The 14,961-nt window shown below is 39.9% G+C and overlaps 1 protein-coding gene across 11 annotated transcripts in view; it reads left to right on the top strand.

Annotated features, from left to right (window-relative positions):
- Mecom (MDS1 and EVI1 complex locus) overlaps positions 1-14,961 on the top strand; it is a 530,147-nt gene that overhangs the window by 309,527 nt on the left and 205,659 nt on the right. Inside the window, exon 1 of one of the 11 annotated variants that reach the window (XM_047564303.1) lies at positions 1,445-1,543. The exons of the other annotated variants lie outside the window; for them this stretch is intronic. The gene's annotated coding sequence lies outside the window, so the exon portion shown is untranslated. Of the gene's footprint in view, positions 1-1,444; positions 1,544-14,961 lie in introns of those variants that run through there. 11 annotated transcript variants of the gene reach the window in all.

The following is a 14,961-nucleotide window of genomic DNA, read 5'->3' as shown; positions in this document are numbered from 1 at the left end:
CAGATCTTCAACAAAATCTTATACATCCTTCAAAGCCTAGGAGAAGTGTTACTTCCATTGTGAGGCCTCCTCAGTCTCTTACCAAAGCAAAACAATCCCTCCAGCTCTACTGCCACACTCTTTTGGTGTGGTCCTTATTGGTCCCTGATGCCTTTGCCTCTTGCTGGCTTCTAAACCAGCCCCAGCACATAGGATTTTTGGATTCACTGTTAAACATTTTGGAAGGTGCCATGTTTGTTCTGACCCTTGTTTTCTAGTTCTGCTTGTAGAAATCAGTAATCTTTGGGGATCTTTATCTTTTCATAGTTTACGTGAATTATCTCACATCTGGCAACTATCACCCCCAGACTCAATCATAAATAACATTCAAAGTTTTTTTACTTCCTTTATTAAAGGGAAGCTAAAAGGAACAGCAGACTTTGCCAGCCAACTTCTAGAAAGGAAATAAAGACCACTCAGACGTCAGAAGATTGTATATGTTAGTTGATACAGTGCGTTCAGTGTTCTTGAAGGATCAAACACCAAGTTAGTATTGAACTCATTTTTCCAATTTCTTCAACAGTGTCTAAGTTCAGAATCAAGGTTTGTTGGTGTTAGCATGCTGTAAAATTGAACATCTTCACGTGCCCCTCAGATGTGTTTATCCTGAATTCTCCAACAGAGCTAAATTTACCCTTTAGAAAAGAGATGAACTGGACAATTAAATGTGCCTTAAAAGTGGTGGTGAGAAATAGATTTTATTTTTTAATTCTTATGTCATGGCCCTTATTTGGTATTTCTGAATTCTCTGGCAGAAAGCAAAGTTTCTAAATATTCATTTGGAATGTGGCTAGCAGGACAGTACCCTGCTAGCCCAATGATATCTCATCCAGATATCAGTGGCTGCTAGAAATACATTCCAGCAACTGCCTAAACGTGTCATAGCTGGACCCTCAGCTGTGCTCCCGTGTTGTGAGTGGTCTGCTGTCTCACCGTCCACCTTGGGGTACTTGTGTGTACCTCTCCGCCCAGACACTCAGTGAAGACTTTTTGCTGTTCATATGGGAGTTCTCAAAGTCATACTAGGTTAGACTCTACGCTCTGGTATCGATCATTCTGGATTGAGTGCTCTGCTCCCTGGAAAATTCGAGCTGTGTGTAGTGTGAAGAGCTGTTACTGTGGGACCCACAGTCTGCAAGGCAGCTTTGATCTGTACCAAGTGTGACTTGATTTTGCTGGGATGAGGGAGTTGGCAGAGAAGGGAGGGGAGTGGCGGAGAGAGACTGTGGAAATACCCTCAGTCAAAAGTCCCCAGAGTTGAATCCTCTAGTTGTCAGAACAAGTTCTTCCTGGCAAACTGCATTGATGGAACAAGCCTTGGTCTCTTGCTGCACTCCTAGTTGGAAAGTTTTGGTTCTGAGTTTTTAGCATGCTCAGGACTATGAGAGAATCATCATGACGTGGAAGACACTGCAGCAGAGGAAGAAGGATCAAGAATCTGCATTGAGCCCCTTTCTTCTGCTCCCTAGCTGGGACTTTGGCACATTGCCTAAACTCTCAGAAGGTCAGTTTTCTCATTTGTCAAATGGTAATTAAATATACTTCCTACACAGGCGGTTTCCTAAATGAACTTTTGAGAGATGTTGTCTATACAAATACTTCAAACCCCGTAAAAATACCTTTTTGACAAAACAGATGTAAATGTATGTAGCAGAGCATTTGTGTTTAAAATCCCCCAGCCTCAGAGGTGATTTTCTTAAAGGAGAAACGTGCGTCTCCCTTTCTTAAACTTTGACCACCCCTACACTTCTGGAGACTTCTGGGGTAGACTGCTGTGGTCGTGGCCTTTGTCACCACACCAGAGTGTGCTTGGATTCCTCATGGGCAAATTGGGAACAATGATGCCCACCTCTCAGGGTTGTGGTGAGGAGAAAACGAAGCAATCCTTGTGAGCAGAGAACTGCGGGGTTCTCTGAGCGGTAGATCCCTCACTCCCTCCTCTCCACCCCCATTCCTCTATGCTACTGAAATAAAATCCTGCTTGTATAGCTCAGGGAGCCCCAGGAACACATTCCTGCAAGCCATGGAGGAAAGAAATACTTCCCTGTGTCCTTTCGGGGAGAGCAGAGCTTGGGCTGAACTGATGTCATTGCTGTGCTTCTGACTGCCTTTTGGTCGAAAGAAATTTCAGTGTGCTGAAAAACAGCCAAGGAAGCTCTTTTCCTATGCATGGGAAAGAAGACATTTTTTGTCCATCCTCCAAGTCCTCCTTGCACAGATTACTGTCAAACCCAAGCACTTTATTTATAAAAATGCCAACATACTCTGATTATTTGGCGAATGACCATGCTGCTGTCAGTGTAGAAGCAGTACATAGAGTATGAAAACAATCTCCATTTTTATCATGCCTGTCACAGCTGGGAGGCTGTGGAACAAGGATGCATTGTTTGGAGGGAGGCTGCAGAGGCAATGCTCAGGTCCGGTGGTGGCCTCCTGGGCAGAGGGGCTGTGGTCACATTTGGTAAATAGTTACATGGTTTTGACTGGAGGATATCACTCTTCCCATAAATTAGTTTCTGAGTTTGGTATTGAGATCTTGATACACTGTTGTTTTGCATAAGTTTTTTTCTGCTCTGTGTGTATATCTGTCTGTCTCTGTCTTCCCTAATTTATAGGCATTCCAAATGCCTGTGTGCTTTTAGGGTATAGAAAGACAGATCCAATGGTGGTGTGACCAAGGAAATCCACCACTCACAAATGGATTTCTAATGACTTCATGTTTTTTGGTCAAATGGGACTCCCAAATAAAGTCTCTAGTAGCAAGCAGACAATATTGGGGGTGGGGGTCAAGGAGAAGGTGGCCCTTTACTGATAGCTATTTTCTGATCTCCTCAAGCTAGTTATTTCTGGGCTCAAGATGGATCCTAGGGATGGTTGCTTTTTCTGTCTTAGTTACAGTTGTGAAGAATATGTGTGGGTTCATATGATGACTCTGCATGTACTTGGGTCCAACTGGTTAGACCTAGGATATTGTATGTTTTCACTGGAGAACCATATTTTCCCTCTACAAACACTCTACCCTTGCATGAGCTTCTTGACCAATGAATCTGTTATCATTTATTTCTAGTAGATATTCATTGGCATTAATGTTTAAAAAAAATTTTTTTATGATAGTACACTTCTAGAAAGAATTAAACATGTGATCCTTCACTTCTCAAAGAAGGGACTTCATTAAGTTGTTCAGTTGGTTGCATCTCTATCAGTCGTAATCAGACTTGGGAATAGAGCTTGAAGTTATATTTAACGAAGTTCCTTATACCTAGAAATTCTGGAAAGATTAAGGAGTTGCCAGGGGGTCACATGGAAATGGGGAATACGGAGTAGACAAAGGACCAAGCCTTAGATTGTGAATGTGTAAAAATAAGATCGGACCTTTGCACCCAAGTCCCATTCTGGTCAGATAACTGGATGTTTTATACCTCTGTTAGCAAATTTCATCACATCTCAGCAGTGAAGAAAAAAAAAATTTGAGTCCAACTGTTGTTAGCAATACTCTCAGCACCACTCAATAGGAAGCATACAACAAACCTAGGTAAATCTCGTGCTAAATCCAAGTGTCATGTCATTCTAGAAAAGAGTCGAGTGTCTCCTTATTGCTCAAAAATGACCTTATTGGGCTGGGAGTGTAGCTCAGTGGGAAAGCATACCCTCAGCATGAGCAAGGGCCTGGGTTCCATGTCCAGCATCAAACAAAAGAAAGAGAGAACAGAAAATCATGTTGATGGGGTGGGTGTGCACGTGTGAAGAAGCCTATATTATTTTGTAAGATCTTGTAGACAAACTGAAGATGCTTGGACAAGTTGTATGGCCCTCAATGATCTTAGCTCTGGAAAGATAGTCTTGGAAATCAGAAAAAAATCTTCAGTGGTCTCTGTGTTCTGCAAAGAGAAATCCAACTGCTTTAGTTTGATATTTAATTAAATAGCCACTGTTAGGAATGTCTTTCCTCTTTCTAATTAAATCTCTTCCACTGTCTTCTCTTCTAGTTCCACTCTTCCTATTCCAGTAACTCTCAACTGTTCCTTGTCTCTGCACTTGTGTCTGAACCTCATTGTACCTTGCTGTCTCTGTGCTTACTGTTCTATTTTTCCTCGTCCCTGAAGTGTCCCCCTGAGGCCTCTCTGACCACTCTCCACCACCTCCACTGAGGTACATGTACACATTCCAGGTGCCCAAACATCATCGCCCTGCTCTTCAAGGCCTTGCTCAGCTGCCTTCTTTTCTGTGACACATGTTCTGATCATATTGAACCAGTTAAGTGAGTGAGGCTTAAACTCTGGTATTCTGGCAGCACGCTCTCTACTCCATGTAGCATTTCATGGCTTACCTTTAATTTAGTGATTTTTAAATTTTTTTCTCTAATAAGTAGAACTCATAGACTGTAATCCTCCCAGTGCCTCAGGTACAAATGTAGGTAGAAGGACCTTGGAGTGAACACCTTCCTACCTTGACTGGCAACAGGCAGCACGCCAGCTCTGAAGCACAGATCCCTTGTCAGATTGTCGTGATGACCCTTGCAAATGTGATCCATTTTCTGGCAAGTTATTTAGCCCTTTGGAGTCTCAGATTTCACATCAAGTTACTTGAAGGTTGTTTATAAAATTAATAAGGATAGTGCAACCAACTAATCAATATCACCTGGCATAGAATCTAGAAAGTAATATCTGCTCATAAAAGGGAAGCTATTTCTCCATCCCTGGGTCAGAATTTCTCAGCTGTTTTCAGCCTGTGTCTTCTTGTAATAACAAAGACAAAAACTAAACAAAACATCTTCCTTCAATATTGCTCCACCTTTCCTAATGTGTGGCCAATAGAAATAAAATAAAATACATTGAAACATAATATTGATTAAATTCTTCAAACTTACACTTGCCCCCTACAGAATTATTATTATTATTATTATTCCTCCTCCTCCTCCTCCTCCTTCTCCTCCTCCTCCTCCTCCTCCTCTTCTTCTTCTTCTTCTTCTTCTTCTTCTTCTTCTTCTTCTTCTTCTTCTTCTTCTTCTTCTTCTTATGTGAAAGAATAGCAAAGTATATTAGAAGGGGAAGTAGAAGAAAGAAAGGAAGGGGCCATCCCCCAGGGTAAGAAAGTCCCCAAGAGAATTTTAAGGTAGCTTCTCAAATGTGACTGTCACAGTTCTTCTGCTCAGTCTTTTCCTCCCCTCATCTTACCCCATGATGATCAGTGCACTGAACTGTAAGCCTGTGGAGAACAGGGATGCAGTTGGCTCCAGATCCGTGTTTGGCACACGGGAAACCTCTTAATGGCTGCCACACCCTCGCTGACCATGCCTCTGCTCAGATTCCACTCTCCTTCCTCCTCGGTGGTCTTGCTTCATTGCCTTCTCTTCCCCATTTGTGACTTCAATAGCTCCCTTTTTTCTTAGGATCATTAGAAATAGTTGGTGTGGGACATCCCTAGGTTATGCTGTTGTCCAAGAAAAATTATTAACAGTTATCTACTTCACTCTCAAGAGTCTGGTTTGGATGATAAATTGGTCCTCCTATTTATATCTGTCATTGACCTTCATCATGCAGATGCTCAAACACTCACATCCTAATGATACTCAACAGAAACCCACCTCCCAAACCCACACCAATCTCATCTCTCTCATACCCTCCATAGCTGCAGTTCTCAAGAGCAGCGTCTAGACCCTTTTTCCATTTCCTTACCAGCCATTATCCCTCTACACAATGGTCTTATATCCATCCACCACTTACCTGAAGCTGCTCTGGCCAAGGTCACCCAGTGATCTACTTGCTAAACCCTTTGAGCAGATGAAAGGTTGTGGTTAGATTATTTACAGGCTTCTCCAACCTGAGTAAGAGGTTATTCTTCTGAAATATTTCCTGATTCTCATCTTGTTAAACAAGCAGTTAATTTTTTGAGGTTCCATCACCCATGTGCCCCAAGTCATGTTACATGCTACTGTCCCATGTAGATTCATCCCCTACTTTACATAATGGGCAGGAAATAAATTTAATATTTTTCCAACTTTCTCCCAGTGAGTAAATGATGGGGCTGAGATTCTACTTCCCAAAATGGATCCTGTTATTTTTTCACTGTGCTATTCTCTCTCTTCTTGCCATCTAAATGCTAACACCTGTTTCCATATAACCAATTCATTATAGGCACTAAAATCTGGTGAGTTAATATTTCAAAAATATGTAAATTCTGCAAGTCAGAGCCAGTCAGGGGTAGACACTGTCCTATGGAATACACCCAGGAGTGGTGACAGTTATGGATATTTAAACCAGGGATAAGGGAAGTAGCTGTTGCTGTGTAAGCGGTGAGTTTCTGGATTTCAGTAAAATAAACCAGGATTTTGTTTCTTGAAGTAATTATACTCTGGAGAGAGGAAAGAAGGATGGAGACAATTATGAATGACCTTGCATCTCTGAGCTGTTGAGAACTTCTGGATCAGTGGCTGATGTTTTCATAGCCTTTTCAAGTGAAACCTTTCAGTGAAGTCTCAAGCCACAGACCACCAGTTGACAAAAGACAGGTTTTTTTCCAAGGATATTAACCTTAATTTGAGTGTCATACAATGATTGTCATATTAAAAGAAAAAAGATCTCCAATCACATTTTCTAATGTGGTTTAACCTTTGTGAAAACTTTGGAGTTTTGAAATTTTTTAGTATCACTTCTTTTAGGTACTCTGTTTTCAGTGTGATCATTTCAGTGGCTTGTTTAATTTCAATGGTGAGGGGATCTGATAAAGCAAATACAGCTCTTCCAACGAGCCTATGTCAGAGGTATTGTTGATTGCACTGAAACACTCGTCCCTGGGCTTTGTCACTGAGACCGTGGTAAGTGAAGAGAACTGTTTAATAATCCCTTTGTAAGGTCCTTGACACCGGGAAAGCCTAAGTCCATTTCTCTCTCTGGGATCATGCTGTTTTGAGTTTGATTTATTAATTACTGTGATTTCCAATATCATGAGTGATCTAAGATACAAAAATACACATAAGGGATGAAGGATAGGATTTTTTTCCCTCAATGAAATGTGTGATAATGAAGACTTGATTGAAATTACATTTCTCTTAAGTGGGAAATGTTTGATGTGTGAATTCACACAAAAGCTCTTGCCTGTGTGACTTTTCTGCCCCATCCTCGTTTTATAGAATAATAAACATAAAATAAAAACATCAAACTTTGTTGAAGTGACTGCTCCAAACCCAGATGCATCTCAATTGTATCACAAGATTTTTGGTTCGCTGAGGCATCCTGAGAAACTTAAAAGTTTCTTTTTACCTTTCTTTCTTTCTTTCTTTCTTTTTTAATGGTGAGACTGTTGAGTTTCTGGGTGTTTTTGGCAGGCAGTTTGTAGATATTGTCTTCCTGTTTAGGGCCACCACCTTTTCGCAAGATGGGAAGGGTGGCTTACTTCTTCTGTGTTGTTTCTGAGCTGAATATTTACTTAGAAACTTCATTCTCTGAGTAGTTGTTGAAAGAACAGAAGTTTGTAAATTATACAACACTAAACAGTGGATGCCATCCATGGCTTTTAGCCCAGACCCTGTCAAATGTTTTTCTTTTTTCTGGCCTGGCTTTGAAAATTGTTGTGAATTAGGGAAGCATTAGCATTTCTCAATTTAAACATAATGTTTCTTAATTTGTTCCTAAAATTCTAAATTTAATTGCAAAAACACAATCTTATTGAATATGTTGGAAAAGATTTATTTAGCAAAGAACAAATGTCTTTAGTGTTAAATATTTGGGTTTACCTGTGAACCTGCGATAGGTGATTTTTTTTTTTTTTTTTTTTTTTTGCAATGCAGGGGATTGAACCCTATGCTCACAAGGCAAGGACTCTACCAACTGAGCCTTGTGCTCAGCCCTCATTTATTATTAATGGTTACCTAGAGTACTGAGTTGTGAAGGATTCTGAGGCTCTATTCAGGTTCAGTGACAATGTGTTGAGATCAAAGAGTGACTGCCCTTGGTACTGGAGGGACATGTGGTAGAATATGGACATAAATTATTCCTGATATGTGCCTCCCCAGAAAATATTGTACAGAGATGCACAGGTTCTTAGGTTTTTGATAACTTTTCCTTCAGCTATCAGTGAGACAATTGAATTCTCTTTCCCATCCTCCTTCTTTTAAGGAAAGGGGAAAAACATCTCTGGAAAAGGTTTCTGTCTGTGTACTTTGATTCTCAACTCATGAGCACAAATGCATTTACAAAAGAATAAACAGATATATCCAAATGAAGTGTCAAAAGAGCTAAACAGGACAGTGAAAGACTTGGACGAGTGTTTATGTCCCATCTGCTTCACATTCAGGTCCTGGGGGCCAGGGAGAACAGGGCTGATCCTGGGGGCTCCCCTGCCTCCCTTCTCCTTTCTCCTCTGCACTTAGCCTGGGGAAGGATGAGAGATGTGGGGGAAACCCTGTGAATTGGCTCTGATCCACTATGGCCTGGGCAAGTGGGAGAGGGGCCTCAGTGAGGTAGAGCCTCCATGGGCACGGGTTTGAAGACCAGCAACCCTACTCACTTTGTCTTGGCAAGTCTCTTGGGGAATCAACTTCCCTTTTTTGCCAAATGAGGACAATATTAGTTGTCATGAAGAATTGCAGGCATGATAACTAGAGAGGGCTCTGCACAGTTTTCACATAGTTCAGTTCTTAAGAAATGTGGCCTATTGTAGCTATTCATGCATGTTCATAAACATTTAGAAGAATGAGGGATAACTATAAATACTCCATAGTATTGCAGCTTCCTCTGTGAATTTCTGAACTACCCCCAGTGCTTTATATGCAACTTATTTATTACCTTAAAAGTAATATCCGTTCCCTATGATCTTCTCTCCACCAGTTTTTGCCACTAATGCTTGCTTTAATCTCTCTCCCCATATCCTCTTTCCCATGGCCCCCACCTCTGTTTTATTTTCTTCTTTCCCTTTCTTTTTCTTCTCCCTCATTTCCTTGGATATCTTTTACTGTTGTCTCTCTATTCTTTTCCCATTTCTTCTTCTCACACTTTCCTGTCAGAAGGTAGTTGTGAGAATTAAGACAAGGAAAATGAATGTAAAAAGAAATTGGAAAACAGCCATTTACTCTGTTTAAATGGCAATTTTAATTAATCAGCTACATCGATGTGTTACAGGGAAGCAGAGCGTGGACTGACACCTAAGTTATGAACTATGTGTGCTATATAAATCCACTTTTAACTAATTCTGTCTCGAAGCAAGTGATAATGGATGATAATGTTTGAGCATGTATTTATTTATTTATTTATTTATTTATTTATTCTTCCATTCATTCATCTATAAGTTAAGTGCTAAGTCTGTGCCAGGATCTTGCAGCAAGCAGTTTTGGGGGAAGATAGCTATCGTGCAAAATAGTTCATGCTTGGCCCACTTGAGGAAGTGATTGGTACCATAATTGTCGAAAGAATGGCTCAAGAGGGGAAGCGACTAAGTGGGACTGGCCTGGTGAAGACAAGAAGGATGCTCTGGATATTCTAAGAAATGTAGTTGATTGTGTGTGGTTGATCATAGGGTAAAGGAATAGGAATCAAAATGAGATTGGTTCATAAAGAAAGTCAGAATCTGAATTATATTAGGTCAGGATATAGAAGCAGATAGATTGTGAAAGTTCTTGGCTCAGTACAATGGAAGTTTATTTTTTAATCAGTGACTATTCTGATTCATTGTCTTGGCTTAGTAGTCTTAACCAGTTAGTCGTAGCCCATCATTTATGAACACTCTTTTGCTTAACTCTCTTGATTTTCAACTGGCCAGTCATAAGTACTAGTCACATTAAATTCTCCATCTACTATTTCTGCACCTCTTCTAAATAATCATTTTATATCATCTATTTCCTAACACCCCCAAAACTTGTTCTCCTCTTTATTATTGGTGGATAACAAATAACCCTATCTGTTGTTTCACTGAAAAGCTAGACTAGGTTGAGACCACCAACATGTCACATATCCAGATCAGCTGAGCCAACATATTTGTCCCCTCTCTTTCTGTCTTTCCTGTCACTCTGCCCCTGGTGACTAAGGTGCTCAATCTAAGGTGCGTTCCTTCTCGTGTGCTCTGGACCCCATCCTCTCTCACGCACCTATAGCCAAGCTCCAGCAATCCTGCCCTCTCTTTGCAGTGTTACCAGATTTTCTCTTCCACTTGGTCATTTCCATCATTGTGCAAGCACATTGTGCCACCTTTCAGCTTTGAAAACAAGCTTGTTTTAACCACTCTAGCCACTGCATCATTTCTATACTCCTCTTTAGAGCAAAACACTGTCATCTAAACTTTTTCCTTTGTTCTCATTTCATATCATCAGGGGGATGCTCTTGTTAAGGCCACCGGTGCCCATCATATTGCCAAATACAATGGTGTGGTTTTACTCAATTTACTCTCGGACTTTCTCCTTTTCTCCTTTCTGAAGAACTCTAGTTGCTTGGTTTCCTACAAACCACTTAATCCTGCTTCTCTGGTTTCACTGGTTTCTCTCAAATCCCTTTTACTTCCTTGTCCTCTTTCCACCCTTAAATATTGGAACACCAGAGTCTCAGGGCTTGGATCTCTTCTCATGTCCATTCATACTCATTCCCATAGGCAGGTGATGGCTTCCAGTGTCACCGCTTCAAATACCAGCACTGATGACTCCCAAGTTTATATCTCTGTTCCAGACTTTTCCCTTCAACTCCAGTTTGAGACCCAATTCCCAAGTATGCATGATAGCCATCTCAAAAAACTGAACCCTTATTTGTCTCCTCTCTCCCCAAATCTCCTCCTCCTTCAGCTCTCCTCATTCTATTAGGTACTTAGGTCATAAAACTTGGAATCACCCTTGCTTCTTTGGATTCTCTCACACCTGCATCTAATTAATCATCCAATCACATTAGTTCATTTATTCAAAATATGTTTAGAATCCATCTGCTTCTGGCCACTTCCACTACCCTGGCCAAATCACTATCCTCTCTTGTCTAGGGAAGGCAGCATATAACAGCCTGGGCTCCTGGCTTCCCCTTTGTTGTGCCACAATCTGTTCTCCACATTGCAGTCAGCCAGGGTGACTGATTAAAAACACAAGTCAGTTCCAAACTCTCCAATGGCTTCCCAGATCACTCAGAGTAAAATAAAGAGTCCCTCCCAGGCTCACAGGGCCCCACGTAGTCTGGCCCCAGCTCCCCTCTGACCTCATCTCTTACCACCTACTCCTCTGTCTAATCAACCACAGTGGCCACCTTGTTTCTTGAACACTACAAGGAGTTCCTACATCCAGGTCTCTGAGTTAATATTTTTTAAGTGGACATTTCATTGTAAACCATGGAATCAACCTTTCTTGAATCACAGTATCTTTTTCTTTTTTTTTTCTTTCTGCAGAATTCATTGTAAAGGGTCATGAGCTTGCCTTGGAGTTAAGTTTCTCTTGGAGGGCATTGCTCACCAGGCTTGTCCAGTTTCCATTTTCAATTTAGGGAATATAAGCTGTGAAAAACACAAGTCCAGAAAAAAAAAAAAAAAGGCAAATATAAGAGAAACACTTTTTCCTTTAAGGCTTTTGACTTGATCAAAAAAGACCAGGAACCAGATGAAGCTGTTTCCTGTATTATGTAAACTGTGTCTAAAGAAGAAATATGGTTGCACCGTTCAGGAAAGCATGGCATTGTTTCTAGTGCCTTTTGACATTTCTTGCACTATGAAGCAATTGATATGTGCACTACAAGCTAATCATTTGGGGAAGTGTTTTTGATTTTGCTTAGATAGGTGTAGTATTCAAATTTTAAGACAGTTATTCAAACCTGGGGTATTTTCAGTTATTTGTTTATTTTGAGAGAAAGCCCCATTTAAAGAAAGTCTTATTGTGGTTGGCTATTTTGAACTGTCCATGGTCTCTGAATAAACTCACCAAGTTTTTCCCTTGTTGTATCACAATGCAAACCTTATTATTCATCTTTCCTGACAAATATTTTCCTTTCCTAAGCAAAGCTGGAAATTTACTTGAACTAACTGACATAACTGAATGCGCTTATTATCCAATGGACAAAGCTCTCTGATGTACTAGACATGCCTGAGAACTTGTATACTGTGATCTTTTTTCTTTTTTTAGCATCATTATGAAGAATAGAATAGCTTTGGAACATGATATAACTGCCACTGTCAGAGCATGTGAGAAATACTAGCATGGCTGGCAAAAACGTAATGCCTATTTTCCCATGGCTGTCATGTTTGGATATTATTGTGTCTTTCCAATCAGATGTCTCCCTTTATAATTTATCATCCAGTGAGTAATTTTGTTTTGTCTACTGCATGCAAGGACCCTGAGATAGAGGCTGTGGGTCATATATAGAAGCTTAGGCTCTGATCATATTCTCAAACAGCCTAAAATCCTTTTAAGATAGTAAGCTGTGAAAAACAGAGTATAGAATATAGCTATCTGATAAGAATAAAAGAGTGAGAGTGTTAAGATTAAAAAAGAGAGCAAGTCATTGGATGTGCGCGTGTGTGCTTGGACATGCAAATCATAAGTAATACTGAGGAAACTGGATTCATCAATTATTAATTGGTTGTGGAAAAGTCATTGAAACAAATGCACCAAAGTTGACTCATTATCAATGCAGGTTTCCAAAAAACAATGATAACAACTCATATACACCTCCCAAATAATAGAAACAACAAAAATTCTTGTTAGGCAATTCTCTCGGAAATCACTAAGTGGCATCCTCATGGCTTTCCAGAATGAATGGGACTTTCCAAAATGCCTATGATAATTTGAAGGATTAGTTTATTTGATGACATAATTTGCTATAAAAACTATTAGGTTGAGACACACAAAATTGCCGATTTGTGAGTCATAAAGAGTTGAGTATCAGTGATGTCGTGTGATGGACCTAGTATAAGTGACTCAAAGGCAGGGACTGTTTCCACTCTGTACAGCCTCATGCCTGGAACATAGCTTGCCACAGTAGGTGCCCAGCCAGCGTCCACAGACTGTGTGTTGAAAAGCGTGTTAATGTGTGACATGTGAAAGACACAGATTTTTAAAAAGAGACAAAAATGTCTTGGTGCTTTTAGGATGCAGTGTTACTGTGAAATTAATTGCAAAATTGCTCAAGTGACTCTGGTCAGTGCTTTGGTTATTTTTAGTAGTTTCATAGAGTTAGAGAGTACTAGAGGCATTAGTAGTTTTTTTGTGTGTGAAAATAACAAGGGTGAGAGTCCCTACCTGTCTCAGGTTTGGAATGTCTTTTCTTCTGGCCAGACGTATAGTGTTCTGGTATGTTTGGCTTTGCCTTGTAATGATCGTAACAGCTACTTTCAAGATCTTCATAGAATCACACCCTGTGACTCGGGTGGGTGGAATTGGAACTGCAGACACCAACCTCACACCCTCATTTTGAAGTGATTAAATGGCCTGAAACTCAAGGAGATTGAATGACCTGGCTTCCGTGGTAGTTATGTGATAGCACGATGGAAATCAAGACTCATGTTCTTGATTCACAGGTTGGGGTTTCATCCCTTGCACCATGATGTTCCGTTAAGAATTGGCCAAATTGTGATACCAGTACTTATAGGAGTTCAGGACAAGACTTGAGACAGATATGGGAGCAAGGCCAATTCCAATATTTGTAATGAAAAGCCATAGGAATCCTAAATGATGAGGAGACATATTTCTTTTTCAGTTTACACCCCACAGCTTTCTGTTTCTCTCTGTATGTAACTGTCATTGATTTCTAGGTAAAGTTAATTCTTGAAAAATAGAGTTGGCAAAGAAATGAGAATATGATGATACCAGGAGTTTATGCCTCATTGCAAATATTATTTAATATATTTTGAAGATTTTACTAAATCATCTGATAATTTTTAGAAGCTCAAAATACACATGCATACATATTTTCATATTGACTTTCAAGATCGCCTGAACATTTTTGTAATTTAAACTTGTATGTGTCACAGAAATTTCATTTTTCATCCAAAGGATGTACTGCTGCCTTGTTGAGGGACACTGTTAGGCAGAATTCCTTTTTATGTCATTCTTTTTCGGGTCCCGCCTGTTTATAGAGTACATTTGCAGGGGAATTCCTTTGGTAGTCTTCACTGAGCGTCAGCAAAAGATATTATTTTTGGCTTCTATCCTGATTAACCCAGACATTTTAATGTGTGTTATGATGGGTTGCTTGATGGATTGTCACCTGTACCCTGTGATCAACTGAAACTTGGCCACTTGAGTCAAACCTTAGTGGTGGAATGTCATAATTTCCCATCTTTTGTTTGATTAATACTTCCTGTTGAGATCTGAAAGGGAAATGTCTGGAAGTATCCGTGGATGCACAGCCACACGCAGGATGAGAAGGAAGACGTGTCTTATAGGGGAGAGAATTCAGAGTTGATCATAACAAGCTCATGCAGGGCAAGGCCCTAGACACCTCCCTTTTTAAAAAGGAAAGAAGAAATAAACACTTTGCTCACACTTCAATGTGTTTTTTCCTAAAGTTTTATTGCCTCAAATGCCTTTATTTAGATTTTAAAAAGTAATAACGTGCATAAGAATACGTAAAAGAAAATTCCTAAGCTACAAATGACAAAGAAATTCAGTTGCAATGTGTGAAGTAAAACGCAGTAACTTTAGATTTATGAATATGGTAAGATGTCATAGGCATATGTAATTCCTGTTTACCTTTAACTTTTGAAGAGTAGAAGGAATATTTGTTTTGCCTAGAGTAGCCTTCATATACAAAACCATGACATTCTTTAACATGTGGAATTATTTTTTCTTGCTTTTTTGGAAGGGGTGTGCTTCCTTTTAACTCCCAATTTATGTAATGTGTTTCACTGTATCTGAAAATATAAATATTTAGGAAATGTCTAATTGAAGTCCCCATGTTTATGTAGAGAGAGAATATTCATTGATTCACTTCATTTAATATTTATTAAGCCCCTAAAATGCAGTACCCCTTC

The sequence above is a fragment of the Sciurus carolinensis genome, chromosome 9 (assembly GCF_902686445.1).
Source record: "Sciurus carolinensis chromosome 9, mSciCar1.2, whole genome shotgun sequence".
NCBI classification, from domain to species: Eukaryota; Metazoa; Chordata; class Mammalia; order Rodentia; family Sciuridae; genus Sciurus; species Sciurus carolinensis.
This window is presented reverse-complemented; position numbering and strand designations above follow the sequence as displayed.